This window comes from Pezoporus wallicus, unplaced genomic scaffold (assembly GCF_028554395.1).
Source record: "Pezoporus wallicus isolate ANWC-B61680 ecotype Strahan unplaced genomic scaffold, APGP_CSIRO_Pwel_v1 contig_3488, whole genome shotgun sequence".
Lineage (NCBI taxonomy): Eukaryota > Metazoa > Chordata > Aves > Psittaciformes > Psittacidae > Pezoporus > Pezoporus wallicus.
This window is the reverse complement of record NW_026635397.1, coordinates 1477233-1492861: the sequence shown is the minus strand read 5'-3', so window position 1 is coordinate 1492861 and position 15629 is coordinate 1477233. Positions and strand designations below refer to the sequence as shown.

Genomic DNA, 15629 nt, shown 5'->3' with positions numbered 1-15629 from the left:
CCCATCTGTGAGATGGGGATAAGAAAGTGTCACGCACAAACTCAACGGGTTATTAATAGGGGCCTCTGGCTCAGATTTCGAAACAGCCCAAGGGGTTGAGAAGCCCATTTGTTCCTAACAGTTCAAAGCAGGAAAGAGACTCAGATTTCCTTGACACTTCTGAGCGCTGAAGTTCGGAAAAAGCACTCTCAAAAGCATTTGTCTTGAGGGAAGCAAGCATCTGAGTATGTGACTTTCCCTTTTCCTAATACAAATAAAGCAAATCACCAATGAAGCTGAAATGTTTGGTTTGGTTTGAGTTTTACACTGAAAACCACCAGATAGAAATCTGAACATCAGCTACTCTGATGTCAGAGTTGTGGTAGAAAAACAGCTGATGCAGTGGTCAGAAGGAAACATTTTGACTACATGGGATGGGACTGTTTCCACAATTTCCTGTTGAAGCCATAGGTGAAATCGATACATTCTCCCCAAATGTTTGGATTTCGTTCAATGGCTAGATCCAATAGTAGCAGCAGTATGGGTTTGGTTTAAATGGCTAATAGATATAAAGAAGTTTCTGTAGGACTGCTATAAATGACTTCCTAGGTTGACTGGTAAAGCCCTGGTGACAAAGAGGGCTGTGAAAGGTGGCAGATCCTGTGTGGGATCAGGTCCGGAGCAGGGCAGAAGCCTGGGACAGGGACTCTGGGGACACCACTGGACAGCATCACATGCAGGGGCTGTGCTCTGGGATAGGATATTCTTAACACAGGTTTGTAATGGAGCACTTCTCATTCAGGCCAGCTACAACCCAGGGCTAGCAGAGGGCATTTAACGTGCACTTAACTGATGTGGAAAGGGAGAGTGCAGCCTGGGGAAGGGAATGAAAGCAAAGCAAAAGGAACATCAACATTCCTTGGCATTTTATCCGCCCCCTGAGAATATTCAGTCCCATGCAGGAGCAGGGGAACGGGCTGCATAATCTTCCTTCCAGCTCTGTTTGAATGGCAACATGGACACATCTTGCTTTCATTCTGAATTTTACACAATCTGACATGGCTCTTGACTCATTAAAAAGACATTTGGAAACAAACAAACGAAAAACTCAACTAAAATCTTTGTCAGCTGATTTTTGTCTCCTGGAAAGTTTTCATTTTGAATGAGGGGAGTTTACCACAGGAGAAAAGAAAATCACTCCCTTGGAAAGCATTCAACCACTTCTTGTTTGCCTCAGCTCTGTGTTTACTGCAACCGCAGATGCAGCAGCAACACAGGGCTGAGATGCCAGGATTATAGTTCCAAGTCATTGCTGTGCTGACCCCTTATCTCACCCATAGTCCCACATCTCTGCTGCCCCAGCCATGAGGACAGTGCAGTAACACATCACCCACATTGTCATGTGTGTGCTCAGCAGATGTAACCGCTGTTTCCTAACTGAAACTCCACGCCTAAGTGGGATTCAAGGTAAACATTTCCTTCCAGCCAGAAAGGGCTGCGGTGATAACTGGTTCTCACCAGAGATCATTCTTCTTCTGCAGGTGATGGGGCTGATGCATTGGAGACCCTAAAAAAGAGGAGACTATGAACTCCATCTGCTAGTGTTAGAGAAGCCAAACTGGGATGGATTGCTTTCACTTACTGGGATGTATTACTTTCACTTACTGGGATGTATTACTTTCACTTACTGGGATGTATTACTTTCGCTTGGATGCAACATAATGAAAAGGAATTTGTGAGACACTCACACATGGGGAAATTCCTAACAGCATAAAAGGGAGGAAGGGATGGCTCATAAAAGAGTGACTCCCTCTGGGTTTTTTTGGCAACCCAAAAAAATAAGGTTGTAGAAGGACTCCACGCTGAGGGGAGGACAATAAGAAGGAGGTGTTATGGAAAATGACCCTTCCCTGAGCAAACAGATCTGATATTCCTGCTATCCCTCTGCATCCTTCATCTGCTCCTTAAATCTGTTTCCGATGAGCAGATGCAGCCTTAACCTCGAGTCCAAAAGACATCACACTCACCTGCTGTGGTTATGCAGAGCTCGTGCCTTGCTGCCTGCGCTGCACTGCTGGGCACCACTCCATGGACCTCTGCTCACCATGGCTCAGCCAAGATGCACCCATCCAGCGGTCCATGCTCCAGGCAAGGGATGCTTTGCACCCGATTCTGAACCAAAACCGGTAACTTTTATCCCCGCCCCCCCAAAAAAGGTGGGTTGATCACAAGTTCCCAGCTCTCAGAAACACCTACAGACTTACAAGGACAATTACAAGGACAAACTTACAAGGAACATTGTTCTATTTCATAGGATCTGTCTCAGGATCAAAACTTACAAATAATATTTTCCTGCCCCATGTCAATGTAAAGTGAGTTTAAAGATGCTGAGGTTTCTCCTATGAGGACGCAGCTGACCTCAGGCAGAGGTCAGTTCTGAACATGCAAAATGTGGAACTAGTCTTAGGCTTCATTTGACTAAACTCAGGTTTTTAGGTATCCAATGCAATGTAGATTTTGATCCTACAATCCAGTGAAATCACTGGATTTCACAATCACTGTGAAACATAACTGAGGATCAGAAGAAAAAGCCAGGAGGAGGGAGCTATCCTGTCCCTGCAGAGCCACACGAAACTAAGTGATATCCAGTCATAGCAGGGAATGGAAATTTTCATAATCCAATTCAGTTCTTTCTTATTCCTGAGCTGGCTCTGCCCAAAGCAATGACCTGAACAGAGGGAGAAATCGTCCCTCCTTCCCTCCTCCTCTATTTATTCCAGCACTGTGTTTGATTTTGTTTTTATTGCATCTGAGGACTTGGAAATGATCTTCATCAGGTGCCTTTGGGATGTTCTTGTCTGCTATTGAGCTCCAGGGAAAGGAGGAAAAACCCCTTGGACTGAACAGGAAGTCACTGTTTGGAGGCACTGACACAGCTATTCAAAATAGGAGTCATGTGACATATGTGTGGAATTCACCTGGAAAAAAATGGGTTTAATGGAAAAAAAAATGGGGATATGGGGGGAGCAGGGGCTGTGTGAGGAAAAAAGGCTTGAACAAGCCCTGCATTGCTCTAGGACTGGGTTTCTCCCAGGACTGGCCTAAGCCTGCTGCAATGGGCGATAGCCCAGCTATCAGCGTCACTGGTGCAGGGTCAAGCCAAGGCTGAATGCTTCACTTCTCACTTTGCTGGGTTGGATTTCCATCCACTTCCTACTCAGCTTGGGCTGCTTATTGTTTTCCTGCAGCCTGTGGGGATCTCTTGTGCATGTGCAACATCCCTCGTTACACAGCTGAGCAGCAGGAACGACAGCAATGAAAGCTCCCAACCCCTAACCCCAACAGTGCAGCACTGCCCAAGAAGGGGAGGTGCTAGGTCCCCTCTTGGGGACACCCCATGCCAGGAGCCCTGTGGCTCCCCATCCGAGGGGATCTGGGCACTGTGAAGCAGCTTAAATTCTTATTTTACTCACCATGCTTTAGAGCTTCATTCTGGTTTGAGTTCACCTGCAAACGGATGGTTTGGCTGCAATCATCTTTGAGGTCAGTTTCCGTTTATAGTGAGAAACCCCATGGCTCAGTCTGTGTTTGCTTTGACTGGTTGCATCAATTCCAGTTTCTGCATAAGCAGGAAACCACAGTGAAGAAGAGCTGAACACAGACATCTGGGTACTCCCCACCACGACTGCATCGCACTCATAACCCCTCCTGCCTGAGGTGAACACCCCTAATCCTACCTGCATTTATGTGAGACAGAGGCTTAGATCGAACAGAAGTCAGGTTTACACATGTGCTTAAGTGCGTAAGGACTCCGCATCCAGGTCCTGTCACTCCTGGTAGTTTATCTGCTGACGAAGGTTAAATAGATGGAAAACAAATCATCAGCCATTGAATCTAGAACAAAACAATGAAAGCAGCCCGAAATTAGAGCAGGAAAGAACACAGACAGGAACAGCAATGTTAACTGCAGTCAGCTTGCCTAAAGCACCTAGATGTAATGAATTAGTTTTTCCCTTGTAAAAAGCAACCCATGTTCTGAATTTGCTTTTACTCGAAATGGGTAGGAATTGTTTCTGGGTTTAAAACCATGAGATGGTTTCACTATGACTAACCTTTAAAAAACCCCATGGAAAATACTGTTCAAATAAACCAAAAGGCTACAGCGAACTCTCAGAAATGAACCTGTCAGAAATGGGCTCTTTGGCTCCAAGAACTCATGGAAATGAGGAAGTTTGGAGTTTGGAACAAAAGTTGAATTATTAGCTCAAGGTAAGTGGTTAATGAGTGCTAAATACACATGTCAGTGAAAGATATACAAACTGAAATGGCACTTCTAGGAGACCTCACAGGGCAGGAACAGCCGTACATGAAATCTATCAAGCTGCCCTTTGGGACAGATTTGCAACTTAAAGAGCAGCAAACTGGAGTCATGGTCCCATTGCTTTTGCTATTGCTGCACCCCTTCCATCCCCCTGCACCCACAGCTGCCAAGCAAGCCCTGCCCTACACTCACCCCAGGCTGAGACCCACTTTTGATGGGTTCTTACTCCTCTTCTGTGCTTAATGAAGGGTGAGGGATAGGTTGGAAGCACACACTGAGCTCGAGCTCTAGTTGAATATCCCAGCTGCTGCCACACCAACTCCTTTGAACTGTGATTTATTTGTGGAGGAGGATGGGGGATGCCTCGGTCACAGTGTTTAAAGCAGAGCTGCCAACCAGCCTTTCGTTTCGGCTAGCTTTGCCCATTAGACTAAACAGGTTAGGGCTTGGCTGAAAGACATTTCCATGCCAGGTGATTTATCATCGCCTGTGGAGCCCAGGGAATACAGGTCCCCCAGCACAAGCGCGGCTCCTATTTGGAGCCCCGTGCAGGGTAAGGGGCAGAAGGGACCTCAGGCGTTGTTTATTTTGGATGTCATGTAATGGTAATAAAGAAGGCCAAGCAGCAGCACGTGTTAGCACCGAGTCAGCTTTGGACGCCAGGAAAACAGATGATCTCAGAGCTGCAGGGGACCTCATGGGGTGGCTCTGCTGGTTTCCCCCAGGCAGGACGTCACAGCAGCCTCCAGCACCCTGCCCATCCAAGCCACAACCTCCAGGGACATGAACCCCACAGTAATGGAATCAGAACACAGAAGGAGGGTGCTGGATCCTGGGACCCTGATTTCTGCTGGTGTCTTACCTGTTTCCTGCATCTGATTTCCAAAGTCATCTGATGGACGCAGTAAAAACCGCTTTGCCTGTGAACAACTCCCCAGCAAGGCAGGATTCCCTCACAGTTCAGGGAAGGGATTTTCAGTCTTCCAGCCCCTAAGATGTTCACTTTGAGGATTAGAGGCTGTGCCACCAACCCCTTTGGGATAGAAAGGGGAATGGGACCTAAAATGTTATAAAAAGACAAAAGCAAGACAACACATTTATAGGCAGAAAATGATGACAGTGACTTTTCCCCAGCAGGAAGCATTTTGATAGGAAGTGCCTGGCTACTTCCATTTCCAGTGCAGGTTCATGCTGGAATGTGGTATCCCAAATTGCCTGAGATTTCAAGATTAGGGCTAGCAAAGCACAGGTAATTAACTGTAGTAACAGAGCTGGGAATCAGACCCATCCAAAAGGGGGGTTTCCAGCTCAGTTTTGGAACTGGTTTTGAGCTTGTGCAAAGCTTTCAAAATGAAGAAAAATACTAAAATATAAATTATTAAATATGTTTTCTAATTTAAAACCACCCACACTTTAAGCCATCAAACACTGGGATGCACACGCAGTGTGATGAGCTCTGCCAGATCATCACTAAAACATTATCTTGCTGGAAGGGAAAGTCGCCAAAGAAATGCTTCCTCCCCATGGCACAGAGTTGTCACTCCTGGGAAATGGCATTGAAAAGCCTTCCCTGTACATTCGAGGTTCAGGAAGCAGAAGGTGCAAACAAGGATGCTACCACCTGCACTGGGGCAAGAGTTTTTGCACTAGAAGTCCCAGCACTAGTAGTATGGATGTCAGGAGCAAGGAATCAAAGCACAGTGATTTGACTTGCTCCTGCTTTATTCAAAGGGCAGGCATATCTGGAGCAGCCTAGGAGGAGTCCTTTTCTTTTTCCTGAAAGATGTGTCCGAGGAGTAGTATTACTCACCACAAGTAACTTAACACAGGCAGGGACTCAATGGGAAGAGGAGAAGAGCGCATCTGGCTGGGGGAACCACAAAACACCCACCTCTCCATCCACCCTGGCTGGAAACCCTATTCACAAACCCTGTGTGGGATGTCACACACAATTCATTACGTTCACACAAAGGGAGTGGAAAGGGACCTGCCATCACATTGTCACTGTAGTGGGGATCCATCCCTCACTGTCTATTCCATGATACATTGTCCACGACTATGGGGCTGGGATACCCCAGGCTGTGAAAAATGGGCACATCCTGTGTGGGGCAAAGCTGGGGGCACACAGAGCCTGGGTGACAGAGGGCAATGCTGCAGCAGTGATGGGGAGCCTGGCAGCATTCCCTTCCTACGGTGTGGTTCAACATGTTCTCTTTTTTTCCCCCTATTAAGTAGGATCTTGACATGATTTTAGATCTCCTCCAAGGGCAAGAGTCTTTAGCAGAGAAACCAGATGTGCCTGGAGTTAAACACATGAGCTGAGAGCTTGAACTTTTAATCCATGGAAGGATTTCTATCAATTAAATTAGTCTGCATTTCCCTGCTCTCCCCTCCAGGCTGAGGACCCCCAGTGTCAGGCTCTGTATAAACCATGACTGTAACCTCTTCAGAGTGAGGCAGGCAGCTGTCCTGATAGCAAAGGCAAGTAAATGGGGAGAGAAGGGTCCCCCCTCTCTGTCTGGGGACCACACTGTCCTGCAGGGACCACTGCAGCAGAGAGAGACAGAGAGGTAGGGGTGCACCTACCCACTTGGCCAGTAAAAGCAACTATAACACGGTTGCGCACTCACCCTGGCTTACACTTGCTAGGAGAAGGAACAAGAGTTTGCACCATGTACATCACCGGCTTTTTGGTTGCTAAAGTAGGGGTGCCCCACATTGGCTGAATTTCAGCATCATGGCTGTGCTGCCATCATTTTGCTGCATTAAATAAGGCTCAAAGTCTGCCATGATGCCTGGGCTGCAACGCCAGCCCTAAGCCCAGCTCTGCCAAGGTCCACTGTGGTAGCTCCAATTTATCTCTTAATTCCTTATTTGTTTGCTTCATGCCTCCCACCCTGGGAAGCCCCTCTGTGGACCAGCCCTGTGCGCAGCAGCACAACCAACCGGCTTCCTCACACCTCTCCAGGCTCACATCATACTCAGTCTTGTTATGTCCTGCACTGGGTTCTCTCCTCTGGAGCTCCCATTCAAAACGCACCCAAGCCTGCCTGCCCACTAGAGGACAATGTCCTTTAATTTAGCGTACAATGTTCACTAAAGGACAATCACAGCTCAGCACTGAACCACTGACGGTGTCCAGCTTCTCCTTACCTTGCAGATGATGTGGCCACAGCAAGCAGAGCACTGCATGCACAGAAACCAGTGGAAGCAAGGGAAGAAAGCACGCAGATCTCTCATTGCTGGGAAGGCTGAATTTCTTCCTTAGCCTTAACTTGGCCCCTGAGCTGTTTTGGTGGAGGCTGCCATCACAAACAATGTGCTCTGTTTTCCTGATCAAGGTCTGAGTGAGAACCGAAATCCCCTTCGTTCGCAGGCTGGGTTTTCTCCTGTTTTCAGGAAAGAAAAAGTCAAAAGGAGCCCAAGGGCAGACCACAACAAACCGAGCCTCCTCTTCCAAACCCTCCAAAAGGACATTTTCATCCTCATCATGATATAGGAATAATATTTATCTCAGCTGCAGCCAATCTACAGCATCTGTGGCATGGTGCATGTGTGTGTGTCACACATGTGGATGCCTGGGACGATGGAGATGAGTTCAAACACAGCCCTGTAACATGAGGCTAGCAGGAACTGCTGGCCATCACCCAAGATAAATGGCCAGGACTGTCCATACACAGAGTGAAGGCAGTGGTCAGCCACTCAGCTAACTACACTCACACCATGCTTGCCAAAGCAAATGGGCTGCTTTGACCTGACTGATATTCCCAACACAGTCTTCTTCAGGCAAGCCACAGAGAACCCTGAGTTAGCCTGAAATACAAATAAGATCTGTTAGATGGGAAAGCCCCGAGCAAGGATGCTCCTGCTGAGCCCAGGGCAGCTGTAGGCTGGTTTGTACCCCCTCCTTCCTGAAGATAATCTCATTGTCTGTAGCAGATTTGAAAAGAACTAAATACTTGAGATGAGAAAAGACACGCACCTCTGCAAAGACATCTCTTCCAGGAAATGAGAGTTCTCCTTGGGTTGGGGGTTACATATCAGAGGCTATTGATACAAGTCAATACTGCTCTCATCAGAAAGTTTTATGCTGGGAAATGCTGTTCTGTGGAGGTACCTTGCATTGTGTCAGCACAGCTGGATTTTATCAGCATTTTTGGAGTATTTTGATTTTATTGGAGTATTTTGTCTTTTCCATTTCAGTTTTGCATAAGCTTAAATAATTTAAATTAACATAAAAATGTCATTCAGCCAATTTTTATCACCGAGTGTTTTTTCTCACTGAAAAAAATCTCACTTTGTAGCAAATCTCAGTCTGGTTTGACACAGAAGAGAAACAAATTTCCTTTCAAATTCCTTTCCAAATTATGCAAATGTTCATAGAAGACAACATCTGGTTTCCACATGTATCTGATTGTTACTGTGATGAAGCCTTTAGCATAGTGTCTCTTCCCATCACATAAGATTAACTCAAATTGGCTTGGATGGGAATAGTCCATGAAGGCAAAGAGCTAGATGGGAGAAAAGCAAGAAGGCAACCAAGAGAGTGCACTGCTGGCAGAGCTGGTGGATTCCATTCGGAGGTCACTGTTAGGTTTGATATTCTTTTACATCTTTATTAATGACATGAAATGCAACTCGATCTGTCAGTGAAACAAGAAAAATAAACAACACAACCAACTGGCAAAGCTGAGAGCAAAATAGTTTCTCCATGAGGTTACTGGTTAGACAACACCTGAAATAGCACAGACCTTTCTGGGCACCCAACGCTATGATTTCAAGGGAGTTCATAGAAAAGCAACAGAGATGGTGGAGATGGAGGTGTTGAACTTGGCTCAAGGAAATGTTGGGCACAGCAACAAGCTATGAGTGCTTAAAGAAAACAAACACCCAGGCAGAAGGCCTGACCTTAGTGAGGCTGATGTCAAGCAGAGCTAGAATTTCATACCGAGGAAGAGGAGGATTTAGTGATGGAGAAGGCAAGATGCAGGAGCCATTGGATGAAAACAGAGGAGGCCGACTGCAGTTTCAATACCAAGGGAAAACAAGGCAAGAAATTTCAGTTTTGTTTAAAGGCAGCAAGATCCAGAGTGCCAACCGACTGGTGCAGAAAGAGCCAACTGCAGCTTTGTAACCCTCTAATTAAAACAAGGTTAAATAAAACCAGTGTTACATATTCAGCTCTGATGAGAGAGGGAGACCGGATGCTAACAAAAGCAATGCTACACCCCCTGCAGCCAAACTCCCAAGTGTAGCAAGAGACAGCATCTCCCCAGCCGAAGCACAGATGGTTTTATATGGGAAGTGTAAATAAGATGTTACCATCTGGTTAATAAAAGTTGCATCGAAGCTAGATTTGACTACACATCCTCAGATGTGAGCATTTAAGGTTTTCAGCCAGAATGCCCATGGAGAAGGAATTCCCATTGATATCCAAAGTGTTGAACAGAACCACAAAATGTCCTGACAGTCCTAAAGACTACAAACCTATATTAAATCTCATTGTTATCTGTGCAGAAATATAACTGCACAAATATAACTGGTTCTACTACCAGAATGATCAATAGCTGATGAGATGTAGAGGCTATTGGAGAAGCTGGCCTCTGCAATGTACAGCAGATGCAAAAAATAAGGCTTAAAGCAAGCTATTTTCAGAAAATGGTAACTCTGCTGGAAAAGTCTGCTTTGGACATGGAATCTACTCATGCATTTCAGCTGAAACTGTCAATCAGTTGTTTGTTATAGAGGGAAAGACATTCCTGAGGAACTGGAAACGCTTTCTGGTTTGGTTTGGTTTTCAAAAGGCCCTTTTCTTCCTCAACTGATGTGCTATTAAAATAATGATCCTTCCTTCACAAGGACTGACCCTGACATCAAAAGAAAATGTTTATTCCAGGTTGCACATAAAGTTTTGAATTACTTTAAGAAAAGGGTTTTGTCTTTCTCCTTTGCTTGCAAAGAAACCAAGGAATTTCCAGTTTGGCTTGGACACCAACCCAGGTAGCCCACCGCATCCATCCCTCCAGTGAATGGTAACTCCAGCTCTGCCAAAACCTCCTGCAGCTTTCCCATCAAGAGGGGGGTTTACTCATGGTTAAGATTAGAATGAACAAGATGAATGATAGGAAACCAATTAGATCAATGAACATGGGCATAACCCAACACCCTCTCCAATCAGAGGAGATTCTAAGTGATTGCAGGGGGTTAAGGTAAGTTTTGGGCAGCCAAATAGGAATGAGAAAACACAGCCCCGAACCCCCATCCCCACCACACCAGCACACTTGCTCTTGGAGCCTGCTGCCAATTTTTATCTTTATAAAGGGCTGAGTTAGCAGCAGGACTGCCAGGACTCAGAAGAAGGTGAGATAGCATCGCTCAAAGTCTCTGCGTGCAGGCAAAGAGGAAACACACTTCAGCAACAATATTAAGAACCTGCCAATTTCACATAAGATAAATAACTAGAGTTACCCTGCTCTATGTGTGTTCTGGAAATAGCACTACATACATCAGCACGGCCTGTTATAAAACTCTTCCCATCTTACTCAAGCTTTGGATAACTGGGGCTTCATCTTCCCAACCACCGTGACTGGCAAAGCTATGGCACAACAGCTTCTCTTCTCTGTGTGCCTCAGGGACCCTCACTGAAAATGAAGCAACAATAATTTGGCTGTCCCAGTGGAGAAAGCAAGAGGAAGGCAAGAGATTCCTCCTGACACAGGAGGTTTCTAGCAGGGTGTGATTCGAACCCAGACCTTCTGCAAGGCCACTGTGATCTGTTTGTCTCCTTGAGGGCGTAAGCTTTACCGCTGTGAGACTGCGTTACCAGGACAGGACAAAAATCAGATGCTACCAAAGACTCCAACAGAAAGGCACAAGGAGCCAATGCTGCATTTGTCATCCTTGTAAAAATATCCTCCAGTGTGCTTTCATTTTTAAACAAACAATTCTAAAGCTAACAATAGCAAACTGCCATCACCCTACCGCCTTTAGCTAGGAACTCTTCATGGGCACAAGAGGCACCAGAGAGGGTTTCAGGCCTCATGGTCAAAAGCTAGTCAAAGGCTGGACCCTGTTTCTCTAGGCAAATCTTGGAGAGGCTTGAAACCATGGCACTGCAGTGCTCGAGCTGACATTTTCATTCTCTCCTTTCAATACGGATCTCTATTTAGACACCAGAACGTCAAACAGAGGATCTCTAAATACTCCATCAATGCCATCATCCCAGCAGGGTGCACAGGTTGTTGAGAACAGCAGAAAAGAACCCAACAACACAATGGTTGCCTTGAAGTTGGTTGCTGGTGTCCAGTGTACATCAAACATCAGGACCTGCATTTCTAGCTGGAGCTCAAAGAACCACTGCAATGTCCCTGGCTTTCCTTGGGCCAGGTGAAACAGTCCTGGGGACTTGCTGCTTCTGATCCAAGAGCTGATTCTGATCAAGAAATTCAAAGCTAAATCACAAGGGGAAAAATAACCCCACCAGAAACCTTACTCTCGCAGCCCGTGTGGGACTGCTTTACTGGTGCAGCAGGTAAAAGCCTTCCTCAAGACCAAGCTGCTCTTCAAGCTGTTGCACATTTACAGCAATATTTTTAATCTTTTGGTTTAAATTGTACAGTTATTACATTTTCATTAAAAGGAAGCTGGAAATGATTCCTGACACGAACCACACTCGCTTTGTGCCTTCTCAAGCACCAGAAATATCCCGTTGCAGGCACCTTCCGAAATGTTTGCCTTTTCCCTACCCATTCTTTAAGGGTATGTCAAGTTTCCTCATTACAAGTAAGAGGTGATTTCTTACCAGCTGCCTGGCATGGTGCAATGTTTGCATTACACAACAAGATGAATGTTACATGTTACTGGAGTCCTCAGAACTGTGAGAGTGGAGAGGAAAGACTGGGGCCAAGGGGCTGGCTAATCACAGGCTTGCCTTGGTCACAGCCAAGGACTTACACACACACAGACCTTCCCTATTCTTCCCTAAAAGAGAAGCTTTTCTTCAGTAACTCAGCCACGCAGGACCCATGGCTGCACAGGGCACCCATTTAGGCTGCACTGGGCACCTATTCAAGCTGCCTTTTCCTGAGTAACACAAAGAAACCAGCTGTTCTAAAGAGGAGAATTACATCCCTCTCTCTTATTTTCCTCCTTATTTTGCTTTTCATCCCCATGTGTCTTCCCAAAACACTTCCCCAACCACTGCCCCTTTTCCCCCAAAGCCAGCTTGCTTGCGATGGGGGAACCTGGTTGGCTGCACTGAGGGTGCCACTTTGGACTGGTTCAACCTCTCTGCTTACCTTGTCACCAAGCTCCATCCTCTAGAGGTGTGTTTCTGCAGGGAGGTGGTGATGGAGGATGTAACTTGAAGCATTTCCTGGTTTCTCTCCTATTCCTCCAGCAAATTACCTCCACACACCATCGGGCAGAGCACGAGTAGAAAGTCCTCATGAAGCAACTCAGACAACTCTGGAGCACGCGTGAAGAGAAAGCCTGGAGCTGTGAGTAGAAAAGGACATAGAAAACATAAGTGAAAACAGCAAAAACAGGAGGGGAGAGGAAGGAGCCCTCCACTCCTGACTGCTGAAGCTCCACACACTGGCAAAGACTATGAATGTCTGTGCCCAGAACGGAGGACATGGACAACCACCTTCAGAAGGGGAGGGAGCATTTCCCAGTAAAGAGGGACAAAAGGAGACCTACTCTTTCAGCCTGCTGGCCAGGCATGGCATCCCTGCTTCCCTTATGTGCTCCTGGAGAGTGATGAGTGTCTTCGGTAGGATGGGTTGGGCTTTACATAAACTATTGTGGGACTATGGGGCCTTCTACTAAATATATGGGACTAACACCTTGGGTGCAGGCAAGCTGCGGTGGAAATGGTGAATCTGAAAATTAGGAGGGGCAATGAGAGGGAGGGTGAGGATCATCAACTCCCATGAAAGAAATGGGAGCTGCTGCTTCATTACCAACAGCTGGTGCTTGCCAGCTCCTCTCCCTGCCCTGCTTTGGGACTGGTGCTTGTGTGCGCAGAAAGAGGGAGTTCTGCTGAGTCTCCCATACGGGTGTCCCATATTGTACAGGGCCCTGCTTAAAGATCCATGTGGGAGCACTGTTGGGTTGGGGTGAGCAGCGGACTGGGTGCCTGGGTGCCCAGCTGGGCAAGGCTGCGAGAGGCTAGTCACTGAAGCACCCACTATCACCCAGCATCACACAGCCATGGGGGTGCAGTGGCAAACACTATGGTTAATATGGACAATGGCTGAACCTGTACCTGGAAACAAGCTGTGGTGTCAGGATCCTCAGTAGCAACACACGAGGTCCGCGTGGTGACCGTGCACCACCTCCATTTCCCAGGAGAGTTCAAGCCAGCCTTGAGGTGTTAACACAGTCTCTGCTGTATAAATAATTATAAAATGCTTCAAATACACCTTTAAAAAAAACACAGGAAAAGGTAAAATGAAACAACCCCAAAGCCCAGAACCGCTCATTGCATCTCCAGCAAAATATCATCTTAACCTTGCCTATCTTCAAGCCGGGGCTTTCACTAGCAGAGAAAACCTCTCTCCTCCCTGTACCCTGCCTGTTCTCCTGCTTGCTTGGTGGTTACTGAAGTTAGACAGGATTGTAGCAATGTCAAGATCTGGGGGCAAAAGAAGGTGGAGGTGAGAAAAAAAGCTTTTCCACTTTGTAGTCCTACCATGAGCATCTGGCTTTCACCCATAGGGGTCAATGGGAGATGGGAGAAGTTCATAGATGATTTATGACATGCAGCATATTTGATTTGCAAGGCTTGGGACCTTGGGCAGGACTCAAGGACAGCTCTGGATGTCCTGAGCATGGGAGACCTCCAGTTTCTGTCACTGCCTGTTATCAGCCAGCTCTGAAGGCAGTAAAGCAGCACCCAAAAGACTCAAGCTCAGTGATGAAGGTATCGTGTCCAAATGGAGAGTGGTGCAGGGAGGAGAGACCTTTTGGGAGGCTTTCAGGATGTGGAAATAGCGTTACCTGTGTGATGCCCAGGCGTGGACAAAGCTTCCCTTCGGGACTTGGGAAGGATCTCTTCCCTTTTCCTCCTGGGTGATTACCCATCCCTGGGCTGGACTCTAGTTCATCCATGGGCAGCAGGGCTTCATCCTGTGGCCAGTGAGACTTGACACCTAAAACCGAACCAGCCCATTTTATGACCTGGGCTAATGTAACTCATTTTATGTCTGCCCTGGTTTGTTCCTTAAATGGCCTGGCTAGCAAATCCCAAGCTGGAGCTGTCACTCTGCCCCTGGCCATCTCTGCTGCTGCATACGAATGGGGATGGACTCATTCTGAAGTGTTCCTGGGCCAAGGGTGACCTACTTACATGGCTGCGGTGCGGTTTATTACAAATTCCTAATGATCTCACTGTTCCATTAAATGAAGGTTGCCACCTGTCCCCAAGACTTTGGATCAAGCTGGGATTAACATATCTGCTGACCCATTTCCCCCCTTTGTAGGACACTGCCCCATGATCAACAGGGGCTCTTTTCAGACCACCCGACGTTGAGCCTTAGCAGAGATGTGGTGCTGGGTCCCATTAGCAGAGGATGCTGAGCAGCGGGGCTCCTGCTGGTGGCAGGCACTGCCCCAGATCCTGACCCACTGATGATCTGGGCATCAGGTTCCACCTGCTCAGATCCCACCAAGAAGAAAGTCAAACCCTATGCACATCATTTAGTATGGGGAGAAAAGAGAGAATGTGATTGCCAAGGTTGCATTTAGGGCAAATTAAATCCTTCTACTTTAAGTGAGACTTTGTAAGAGACTCTTTACAGACCTGGAGGCTGCCTGCAGTTTTGTTCTGGGCAGTCATCCCTACTGCAGCATTACGATGACAGAAAAGCCTGGTTAGCACCCAACAGCCACCCTGGCTCGTGGACCCTTTGCAGGGATGCTTGTTCAGCACGCTGTCCCAATGCAGCCAGCCCAGCGGGGTGCAGGGGGTCCCCCTTCCCTCCAAGGGTCAGCCCCACAGCCGAGAGAGCTGGAGGTGGCAGGGTAGAAGCACAAGGAACAAAACAGATAAAGAAAGAGGGAGGAATAAATTCCCATGGACAGGCTCAGTGAGCACGCTGCAGCTAAATGACCTCAAGTGCACCACTTTCTTCCCTGGCTGGGAGAAGGCAGGAGTACAGCTGCATTCTTCACAAATAGGAACACCCTGGCTTGTTGTTTTCTAAAGCTGTCTAGACAGCAGAGCAGGACCTTATTTCCAGTCACATAATCACTTCCCCATTTCTCTTTGCAGCAGAGGACATTTTCCAAGATTAGATAGAAGCTGGTGGAGCAACATGTTATTAAC

At 47.0% G+C, this 15629-nt stretch overlaps 1 long non-coding RNA gene across 1 annotated transcript; it reads right to left on the bottom strand.

The window, feature by feature from the left end:
- Nucleotides 1-762: 762 nt before the first annotated feature.
- LOC130606358 (uncharacterized) lies at nt 763-9716 on the bottom strand. The gene is made up of 5 exons (XR_008973961.1): nt 7454-9716; nt 5163-5359; nt 3717-3873; nt 2007-2151; nt 763-1546 (listed from the first exon to the last, which is right to left on the bottom strand). It is a non-coding gene; the product is annotated as an uncharacterized LOC130606358 (long non-coding RNA).
- Nucleotides 9717-15629: the final 5913 nt, after the last annotated feature.